At 47.4% G+C, this 9909-nt stretch overlaps 1 pseudogene; it reads left to right on the top strand.

The window, feature by feature from the left end:
• Positions 1 to 2896: 2896 nt before the first annotated feature.
• On the top strand, positions 2897 to 7230 carry LOC130869623 (uncharacterized; annotated as a pseudogene).
• Positions 7231 to 9909: the final 2679 nt, after the last annotated feature.

The following is a 9909-nucleotide window of genomic DNA, read 5'->3' as shown; positions in this document are numbered from 1 at the left end:
AGCAGACATTTTCATCAAGCAGGAAATTCCAAAGACAGTTCAGTCACTTTTTGCTGTGTCCTGCAGAATGTCTCGCAATCTCTTTTATGAGTCAGGAACCCCGAAAAACCATCTCACCTTTAGGCAAGTTCAGCAGTCCTCTTTCTGCGGGTTCTCTGTGTCCAGTTTATGCAACAGTCCAGGCAAGAGCAGTTTCTTGCCCAAATGGCTATCAAACTCCATAAGGAGCCTCTTCGATGCCCATCTTCCTCTTGAAGTAAATTGGTGCTGCCAGGAGCAGACGTGTCTCATTAACATGAAAAGCCCTAAGTTATTAAAACATTAAATGCCATATTCTGCAGTCTTTGAAAAATATGAAGAATGCCTATCTAGCTGAAATATATTTATGCACATCTAGAAAATCTAACTAACATGACTAAAAGCTTGACAATTATCGATGATTATCCATTAACAACCTATATACATTACATTTTTAAATGAACTATATAATCACAATACCTTAATCAAGATTAGAAATATGCATATACATTATGCATATACATATAACAAAATTGACCTTCAAATTCACACCAATGCAAATTATTCATATCTATATCATACCCCCCTTTAAATGTAAAAGAATGTTTATAAACCATATTTGGGAACATGGGTGCAGTTTTTTCTCTCCAAACTGCTTCCTGCTGAATGGGGGCGCTGTTATTCAGGTCTTTTATGGGATAACCTGTCTGCTAGGTTCATCTCAGTCGGCAGTTGAGCAAAGTAATTTTTTGAGGGTGTTCACAGCAACCTTTCAGGAGGGCGTGGTCTATCATACCATATTGGGATAGAAGCAATCCACAGGGTCGCATCCTCTGTGAAAACAAAAGAAGACCCTCTCCAAAACATCATATCTTTAGGCCCATATTCTGAAATCATAATGCCCTTATATCCATTCTGGTTTCGCTTGGCAGCCCATATAATGAAATGTCTCTCTGTACTTAGCTCCTTCACAGTCAAAAAATTCAAAGAAAACACAATAATACAAAGAATCCAGACTCTCTGTGAATTTTCCATTTTTACATGGCTTATTTTTCTTTATTTCTTTTAATCTATAACCATCTGTACTTTGTCTCTTTAAAGACTTTACCCTTTTTTTAAGACATTAACTTTATTCTTTATATTCTTTTTCTTCTCTCTCCCAAGCCTACGTACATTCATCCAACACTGTAATTCATTTAGTGGTCTTTTATGTCTGAATCCGTTTTATTGTGAATCTGTAATTTTTTTTTTACTATCCAGGAGCATTTCTTAAAATGTTAAGCAGTTCTTAAAAACAAGTTGCACCATGTACAGGTAATACGGTACTGCCTGTTTACTTCCAGTCTAAACCTTAACTGCGCTGTTGTTATGGTAATTATGGTAGTTCCTGCCTAAGACCAGCACAGTTCAGCATGGTGGAGCTGAGCCGCTCCTGCCTCAGAGCCATTTGGTGCCCCTGAGCCACAGACAGTTCCAGGCACACAGCAGTCCACATTGCCATCAAACAAGCCATAGCACTTTACTCCAAATGCTCCATTCAAAAGCTCTGTCTCCCGCAGGAGCCAGACAGAGATCGTGATGGCGGCACAGCCCAGAAAGCCAGCATTTTAAAACAGACAGTTTTTTCCTGCTGTTGAGTCAGGACAATTTCTTTGCCGCATGCAACCCACAAACAGCAAAAAGCTGTCTTAAATTCTCTCTCTCTCCTTTTCAAGCCCTCTCAGGTTTTACGTGGAGTTCATTAGCACGTTGGGTGCCACTCTGTTGTAATATTAACGGCGGACTAAGTTCCTAGCACCCAGCCGCCTGCATGGCTAGCTTATGCCCCGAAATAATTACATGGAAACTGTATTCTTTTAATCACTGCCTGGCCTGAAAGACCCTACAGACCCCCTCCTCAGAACCCGCAGCTAGCAGGCTCCCCGGGAGAACGTCCTGTTTGCTTGAAAGATTCTCAGGATCAGCAGCTAGCCTGCTCTCGTGAGAGGAAAACAGGATATCTATAAGATAGGACATCTACAAAGCAGGATGACTTCAAAGTAGGATACCTATAAGATAAGAGCAGGATGTCTGCTGCCAGACATCCATGCTGGGAGAGGAAAACCATTCATGCCCCCCCCCCCGCCTCATTCTGATAACCACGCTTCTGCTTCTGTAAATTGCTTTTTGCTGCCCTCTTTCCTATAAAAAGTCCTCCTCCCAGTCTACAGGCGCGCAAGTCCTCCGAAAGACTTTGCCGCCCGCAGGTACCTGTGTCTACCTAATAAACCTCTTGCAGTTTGCATCCGACTCGTGGTCTCGGCCTGGTCTGTGGGTCCGGGGTCTCCACCTGAGGGAAGGTCCCTACCGGGGGTCTTTCATTTGGTGCGTTGGCCGGGAATTGAAGGCCCTCACCCAGGGACCACCGACCCACCATCGGGAGGTAAGCTGGCCAGCACCGATTTGTTAGTCTGTGTCTGCGTCGTTTCTGTGCTTGTTAACTCTGTACACTCAGATCTGGGTGCTCTGTATCTGGCGGGCCCAGGAAGGAGCTGACGAGCTCGAACTTCCACCCCGCAGCCCTGGAAGACGTTCCAAGGGTGTCTGGAGCCCGGAATTAGGTGGCAGCTTTTCCGGAGCTCAATCTGTATCAGACCCAAAGTCTTGCTTTGCTGACTTGGGTCTGAATCTGGAGCCCGAAATTAGATGGCAGCTTTTTCGGCGCTCGTCTGGCGGGCCACATTCCAAAGGTGGCTGGAGCCTGATTTTTTTCAGTCTCCGTCTGAATTTTTGCTTTGGGTTTTGCGCCAAAGCCGTGCTGCGCGTCCATATTGTTTGTGTCTAATTGTTGAATTTTTGTGTTTAAATATGTTCTTTGTTTTTGTATATCTGTTTGTGCTCGAGCCTAAATCTGGTACCATGGGACAATCGTTAACAACCCCTCTTCACTTAAGAAGGGGGGAAAATTGGGGTTTTAACTGTTTCTCAGAGACTGGAACTGATGGTATTTAATAACAACAATGTCTGTCATTGTACTCTTACTGGAATTGACCTGATGATATTTGTAACTGCTTATAGAAGTTGGAAAAGTTTGACACACCCTGTAAAATGTTGAGCCTCCTCCATATGCAGGATCAGATAGCCCAGAGGGACCTGAAGCGGCGATGGCCGAGGGGCCCCCACAAGAATCCCCGGCCCTCTCACCTATGGCTGGCCAACAGAGGGACAGACGCGAGCCGCCGCCTGATTCCACCTCCCACGCCCTTCCCCTCCGAGAGGGTCCGAATGGGCAGCAACAGTACTGGCCATTCTCAGCTTCTGATCACTGTAACTGGAAACAGCATAACCCTTCCTTTTCCAAAAACCCAGTGGCACTGACTAATCTAATCGAGTCTATTTTAGTCACCCACCAGCCCACCTGGAATGATTGCCAGCAATTCTTGCAAGCCCTGCTGACCTCAGAGGAAGAGCAAAGAGTCTTTTTGGAGGCTCGGAGAAACGTTCCAGGCGACAATGGTCACCCAACCCTTTTGCCTAACGAAATTGACGAGGCCTTCCCTCTGACGCGACCTGATTGGGACTTCACCACAGCTGCAGGTAAGGGACACCTACGCCTCTATCGCCAGCTGCTTATAGCGGGTCTCCGAGGGGCAGCATGCCGCCCCACTAATGTGGCTCAGGTAAAGCAAGTGATACAAGGGAATGAGAAAACTCCCTCTGCCTTTTTAGAGAGGTTTAAGGAAGCATACAGAATGTATACTCCCTATGACCCGGGGAACCGGGGCAGGCCATTAGTGTTTCAATATCCTTTATTTGGCAGTCCAGTCCGGATATCAGAAGTAAATTACAGAGGCTGGAAGGTCTGCAGGGGTATACAATACAGGATCTGCTGAAGAGGCAAAGAAAGAGAGAAGGAAAGGAGAATTTACAAGTATATTCAGAGGAGCAACCAATAAATGAGGAAAGAGACATGAAACAGAATAAAGAATTAAGCAGGCTGCTGGCCACTGTAGTTCAAGGACAAGAAAGAGAGGGAGGTAGGCTGGGAGAAAGGAAGGGGGCCAAAATGGACAGGGACCAATGTGCTTATTGCAAAAAAAGAGGCTCTTGGACCAGGGCATTCTCATCCCCTGCCGGTCACCATGGAATACCCCCCCTTTTACCAGTAAAGAAACCAGGGACTGGGGACTACCGGCCAGTGCAGGATTTGAGGGAGGTCAACAAAAGGGTGAAGGACATGCACCCCATGGTCCCCAACCCCTATAACTTACTGAGCACTCTGCCACCATCCCACGTTTGGTATACCATATTAGACTTAAAGGATGCCTTCTTCTGCTTGCGGCTGCATCCGGAGAGCCAGCCCCTTTTTGCCTTTGAATGGAAGGACCCAGATCTTGGTCTTTCGGGTCAATTGACCTGGACTAGGCTCCCCCAGGGATTCAAGAACAGCCCGACCCTCTTTGATGAGGCTCTGCACCGGGACCTGGCGACTTTCGGGTCCAGTACCCCACCCTGACATTGCTCCAATACGTTGATGACCTCCTTCTGGCGGCCGCTTCAGAGAAAGAATGTCAGGAGGGCACAAAGTCCCTCCTACAGACATTGGGACAATTAGGATATCAGGCATCGGCCAGGAAGGCTCAGATGTGCCAGAAGCAAGTCATTTACCTAGGTTATCAATTAAAAGATGGACAGAGATGGCTGACTGAGGTGCACAAACAAACTATCACTAACATCCCTGCCCCCCGGAACCCCCGCCAGCTGCGAGAGTTTCTGGGAACAGCGGGATTCTGCCGCCTCTGGATCCCAGGGTTTGCCGAGATGGCTGCACCCTTGTATCCTCTAACTAAACAAGGGACAATGTTTGATTGGGGAGAGGAACAGCAGAGGGCTTTCAAAAACATTAAGAAAGCCTTACCAGCCTCCCCTGCTTTAGGCCTCCCTGACATTACCAAACCCTTTGACTTGTTCGTGGATGAGAGACAGGGTTACGTCAAAGGGGTCCTAACTCAAACTGGGCCCTTGGAGGCGTCCTGTAGCCTATCTCTCAAAGAAACTCAACCCAGTTTCTTCAGGGTGGCCACCCTGTCTGCGAATGGTAGCAGCTATTTCAGTCCTCACTAAGGAGGCGGGTAAACTAACCCTGGGCCAGCCACTGACTATCCTGGCACCCCATGCGGTGGAAGCCTTAGTCAAGCAGCCTCCAGACTGCTGGCTCTCCAATGCCAGCATGACTTACCACCAAGCCCTGCTCCTGAATGCGGACCGGGTGCAATTCGGACCTGTGGTCGCTCTTAATCCCGCGACCTTGCTCCCCCTGCCTGAGGACCCGGAACACCACGACTGCCTCCAGATCCTCGCAGAAACACACGGGACCAGACCGGACCTGACGAATCAACCCCTCCGAGATGCTGACTATACTTGGTATACGGATGGCAGCAGTTTCCTGGCAAATGGGAAACGAAAGGCGGGGGCAGCAATGACAACAGAGACTGAGGTAGTTTGGGCAGAAGCCTTACCAGCAGGCACCTCCGCCCAGAGGGCTGAACTCATCGCTCTGACCTAGGCACTCCGGATGGCAGAAGGTAAGAGACTGAATGTTTATACGGATAGCCGATATGCATTCGCCATGGCTCACATACATGGGGAAATTTATTGAAGACGAGGGCTGCTGACCTCAGAAGGAAAGGAAATTAAAAACAAACTTGAGATACTGGCACTCCTGAAAGCCTTATTTTTGCCCCCCAAATTAAGTATTATGCACTGCCCTGGGCATCAAAAAGGCCATAGCCCTGAGGAAAAGGGAAATAGGCTGGCAGATAACGCTGCTTGAGAGATTGCTATAAAATCAACCAAGACCTCCCAAGCTCTCCCCTTGACGAACCCAGAAGAGGCCCAAGCCTCCAGTTCGCTACCCTATAGTAAAGAGGACATTGATCTCCTAAAGAAAATGGGGGCCACATATGACCCCGAAAAGCAACATTGGGTTTTCAAGGAAAAGATTGGTATGCCAACAAAACATACTTATAAAATAATAGACTACTTGCATAAATTGACTCATTTGGGGCCAAAGAAGATGAAAACCTTGTTGGACAGACAGGAGTCAGGCCAATACCTCCTGAACAGGGACGGAGCCCTGCAAAAAGTGACTGATGAATGCCAAGCCTGCGCTCAGGTAAATGCAGGCAGAACCAAGCTTGGTCCAGGAGTTCGGGCACGGAGACATTGTCCCGGAGTACATTGGGAGATTGACTTTACAGAGGTTAAGCCAGGTCTCTAGGGGTACAGATACCTCCTGGTGTTCATAGACACTTTTTCAGGATGGGTAGAAGCCTTTCCCACCAAAAACGAAACCTCAAAGGTGGTGACCAAAAAGCTCTTGGAAGAAATATTTCCCAGGTACGGAATGCCTCAAGTCTTGGCACCGATAATGGGCCCGCCTTCGTCTCCCAGGTAAGTCAGTAGGTGGCCAAACTCCTAGGGGTCGAATGGAAATTACATTGTGCGTATAGACCCCAAAGTTCAGGACAGGTAGAATGCATGAATAGAACAATTAAGGAGACCTTATCCAAATTAACGCTTGCAACTGGCACTAGAGACTGGGTGCTCCTCTTACCACTGGCCCTGTACAGGGCCCACAACACCCTGGGGCCTCATGGACTGACTCCTTTTGAAATCCTATATGGGGCTCCTCCCCATTTATAAATTTCTTTAATTCAAACATTGCTGATTTTGCTAACAGTCCTTCTCTGGAGGCTCATTTACAGGTGTCTACAGATTGTGCAGAGAGAGGTTTGGAAGCCACTCGCCGCTGCTTACCGAGACCAACTGAACCAGCTGGTGGAACCGCATCCCTTCCAGATAGGAGATACTGTTTGGGTCCGCAGACACCAGACCTAAAACTTGGAACCTCGGTGGAAAGGCCCTTACACTGTCCTTCTGACCCCCAATGGCACTAAAGGTTGACGGCATCGCAGCCTGGATCCACGCCTCACACGTTAAGGCCGCCCATACAGCTGACAAAATGGAGCCCGCCGCAACCCCAGCATGGAGAGCCCAACGCACTCAAAACCCCTTAAAGATAAGGCTTACCCGTGGGGCCCTTGGATCATTATATGGGCCCTACTAAGACTGGGGATGGCGACATTCCCGGGATATGACTGCCATCACCCGGGGGGTGGAGGGGGACGACATGGGACCAGGAACAAAGACTTCTATGTTTGTCCAGGACAAAACACACAAAAAAGACGTGGAGGGCCGAGGGACAGTTACTGTGCCCAATGGGGTTGTGAAACGACGGGGGAGGCTTACTGGAAACCCTCCTCCACCTGGGATCTAATCATGCTCAGAAGAGGAACCACGCCTGGGTACTCAGGAAGGGGACCCTGGACTTGTGGGGGAAAAGCTTGTGGCCCCTGCTATGATATCACTACCGCTACCAATGTCCAGGACGCCACCCCAGGAGGTAGATGCAACCCCTTAGTCTTAGATTACGGAGACCAGCCAATTTAGACAACTTCAGGCAGCCATGCATACTGAGATCAAGGCGCTGGAAGAATCGGTTAGCGCACTTTAAGAGTCATTAACCCCCCCTCTCAGAGGTAGCCCTACAAAACAGGAGAGGGCTAGACATGTTGTTTTTACAAGAGGGAGGGTTATGCGCAGCACTCAAAGAGGAATGTTGTTTCTATGCGAACCACACTATGACAAAGCTTAGAGAGAGGTAAAGACAGACACAAAAGCTGCTCGAATCACAACAGGGATGGTTCGAAGGGTGGTTTAATAAGTCTCCCTGGTTTACGACTCTATTGTCTCCTCTGATGGGTCCCTTGATTGATTGTCCTCCTTCTGATACTCCTGTTTGGGCCCTGCATCTTAAACTGCTTGGTCCGGTTTATGAAAGACAGGCTGTCAGTTATTCAGGCCCTAGTGCTGACCCATCAGTATCATATGGTACAACAACAGGAAACCGAGGTTCCCTAACTGCTTAGAGTAAAAGATTTAACTCTGTGATAAAAGAAAAGGGGGGAATGAAAGACCCTACAGACCCCCTCCTCAGAACCCGCAGCTAGCAGGCTCCCCGGGAGAACGTCCTGTTTGCTTGAAAGATTCTCAGGATCAGCAGCTAGCCTGCTCTCGTGAGAGGAAAACAGGATATCTATAAGATAGGACATCTACAAAGCAGGATGACTTCAAAGTAGGATACCTATAAGATAAGAGCAGGATGTCTGCTGCCAGACATCCATGCTGGGAGAGGAAAACCATTCATGCCCCCCCCCCCCGCCTCATTCTGATAACCACGCTTCTGCTTCTGTAAATTGCTTTTTGCTGCCCTCTTTCCTATAAAAAGTCCTCCTCCCAGTCTACAGGCGCGCAAGTCCTCCGAAAGACTTTGCCGCCCGCAGGTACCTGTGTCTACCTAATAAACCTCTTGCAGTTTGCATCCGACTCGTGGTCTCGGCCTGGTCTGTGGGTCCGGGGTCTCCACCTGAGGGAAGGTCCCTACCGGGGGTCTTTCAGGCCCATTAGTTCCGGCCTCTTATTGGCTAGCTCTTACATATTGATCTAACCCGTTTCTAATATTCTGTGTAGTACCACGAGCTGGCTTACCAGGAAAGATCTTAACCTGCGTCTGTCTGGAGTGGGAGAATCATGGCGACTCCCTGACTCGGCTTCTTTCTCCCAGCATTCTGTTCTGTCTACTCCGCCTACCTAATTTTCTGTCCTCTTAAAGGGCTAAGGCAGTTTCTTTATTTAACCAATGAAATTAACTCCTCCATCAAATTGTCTCATGTGGCCCATCTTTGCCCAAATTAGGATTTGAGGACAGCTATATGTCTTCAGGGATCTAGCCATTGGTATACCCATGTTTGGGTAAACAGTTCCAGACCCATGCCCACACAACCTGGCCAAACCTAAAAAATCACAAAGCAAAACCAACAACAAAACAGAAAGTCGTGAATGTGGAGAGAGGACTTGGAGGAGGAAGGACTGGTGGAAGGAGGAGAAGGCTAAGAGAAGGTGAGGGGATGAGTGTGGCCAGAGTTTACTGTTTTAATAGAAGTTGAAATTCTCAAAGGGTAGATTAATTTTTAAAAGAAATTTGGAGTTTGTAATCTAATATCTTCATATCCTAAAAGGAGGACTTGATGGTACAGAAGGACAACTATGGCCGGGTATGACACAATTTATGTCTTCCAACTGACCTCAGGCTTGATCCGTCTTGTGCATGAAGTCACAAAATGAAGAGGCCTTACTGTTTTGAAGATGGAAAGCTAATTGAAGACTATCTGATCCCACTGGTTGACAGATGAGCACATTAATCATTTCTGATGCAAGAAACTACGTCCTTAAGGCCACATAACTGGTTCACAAGTTAACAATAAAGTTGAAAAGTTTGGCTTTGCATTTGATGTCGCTCTGTATTTCTAGTATTCTGGAGAAGATGAAATTCAAACTCATTTGAAGTCCAAAAAAGGTTTGAGAAAAACATTTCTTTTTTCCTAATAACTTCCAGGGAATTTGTTTATATTTGTATCTGTCTGTACACACAATTTCACATTTATATCTGTCTGTACACGTACATACACACACACACACACACACACACACACACATACACACACACATTCTAAGACCCCATACTTTCTTATTTCTGTTTCGCCATCTTATCTATCTAGGACTGAATGGTGGTGGCAAAGATAGGAATACATCTCAATTATGTGTACCAGTCCATCACAGAGACAAGGGAAGTGTTAGAGAAGAGAGAGGGAAGAACAAATTTCAGATGCCCCATGTTTACAGCAGCAGCTCTTGGTCAGGGCATACACCTTGTCCCCAGGAGACACTTAAAAAAAATGGAAACAATTTGCTTGTTGCAATAGTTGTAGTATGGTAGGACATACCACCAGT

The sequence above is a fragment of the Chionomys nivalis genome, chromosome 2 (assembly GCF_950005125.1).
Source record: "Chionomys nivalis chromosome 2, mChiNiv1.1, whole genome shotgun sequence".
NCBI lineage: Eukaryota > Metazoa > Chordata > Mammalia > Rodentia > Cricetidae > Chionomys > Chionomys nivalis.
The sequence above is the reverse complement of the archived record's forward strand: the minus strand, read 5'-3'. Positions and strand labels throughout refer to the sequence as shown.